This window comes from Panthera uncia, unplaced genomic scaffold (genome assembly GCF_023721935.1).
Source record: "Panthera uncia isolate 11264 unplaced genomic scaffold, Puncia_PCG_1.0 HiC_scaffold_1395, whole genome shotgun sequence".
Taxonomy (NCBI): domain Eukaryota; kingdom Metazoa; phylum Chordata; class Mammalia; order Carnivora; family Felidae; genus Panthera; species Panthera uncia.
The window spans coordinates 48,413-50,191 of record NW_026058025.1 but is presented as its reverse complement, the minus strand read 5'-3'; positions in this window follow the sequence as shown (position 1 = coordinate 50,191).

The window sequence follows — 1,779 nt, the reverse complement described above, 5'->3', positions numbered from 1 at the left end:
AAAGGTGAGTACAAGGGCACCTGGGTGGCTCAGTCAGTTAAGCTTCTGACTGGCTCAGGTCATGAACTCACGGTTTGTGAGCTCCAGCCCCACATGAGGCTCTGCGCTGATAGTGAGGAACGAGCTTTGGATTCTCTCCCTCCTTCTCTTTTTGCCCCTCCCCCACTTGCACTCGCCCTCTCCCCCTACCCCCTCTTCAAAATAAATGAACTTAAAAAAAAATTAAAAAAGAAAGGTGAGGGGCACCGGTCCGACTTCAGCTCAGGTCATGTTCTCATGGCCCATGCGAGCTTTGCGCGCGCCCTGTGCTGACAGATCAGACCCTGGAGCCTGCTTCGGATTCTGTGTCTCCTTCTCTCTCTGCCCCTCCCCTGCTTGCGCTCTGTCTCTCTCTCGCTCTCTCAAAAATAAATAAACATTAAAAAAAATTTTTAAAGGAAGATGAGTACACTACAATAAAATATTTTGAAAGAGACCACATTCACATAACTTTTATTATTGTGTATTGTTAATAATAGTTCTACTTTATATTATTGGTTATTATTGTTAATCTCTTACTGTGCCTAATTTATAAATTAAACTTTATCATAGGTATGTATGTGTAGTGAAAAAATACAGTATATACAGGGTTTAGTTCTGTGCTTGGTTTCAGGCATCCAGTGGGGGGTCTTGGAAAGAATCCCTGTGCATAAGGTCAAGACTACTGCACTGCATTTCCAAATGCACATTGGATATTAAGTGCATGAGAGTATTGGGGAAAACATTGACTTTAATATATTTTAAAAAAATCATTCCTAACCTTGATATTTTATTATACAGAATACTTCACATCTGATGGAGACAAAATGTTTTAGAGCCTTATGGCTGAGAACAGCTTTTGTGCAGCATTTACCGATTTAATCATGAATAAAGGTTAGGAGTGCCAACAATAAATTTTATTTCATGTTTTCTTTCAATGCTCTTATTTTTTTAATAGCTAACATAGTTAAATTATCCAAAAATCAGAATGATATGAAAAGATATATGCTGAGAAGTCGCATTCTCATATCTTTTCCCTTTCTTGCCCCTTTTGGTAGGCATTAACTTTTAGTTTTGACTTGTGGTTCTTCATGTAATTTAAATATATATTCTTATTTTCCTCTTTCATTTCACAAATGAAGGCTACTATATCCATTGTCTTGCACCATGGTTTTCTTTTCTTTTTTTTTTTTTTAGTTTTAAATCTATCCAAGGGTACTCTACATCACATACTCTGATGATATATTATGACACAGAATATATATATATATATATATATATATATATATATATATATTTCATTTTTAAAACTACATGGTCTATACCATAAGACATTTTTAGTCAGTCCAATATTCGTGGAAACTAAGAGAGATTCTAATCTTTTGCTATTATAAAGAATGTTGCAAAAAATAACCTTGAATATATGTTATTTTGTGAGTGATACAAATATTTTCTAATTAAAAAAAATGTTTCAAATGACATGGAATTTTTGAGTCCAAGAAGTTCAGAATCTGAAAAGTTAAAGAAACAAAAGATAAAAAAAAAAAAAAAAAAGGAATCCTGAAAGACCAAGGTGTTCTTAAATTAAGGATGAGATAAACTCCCAGAAGTGGGATTCCTAGTTCAAAGGGTAAAGAAATTTATGATATGTATATATTGCAAGTTTTCCTTCTTTTTAAGGTTGTGACAATAACAAAAGTTCAAAGTTGTCAAACTTTTGCATTGTTGACAATCTGATGAGTGAAAACAAATATCTCTGTA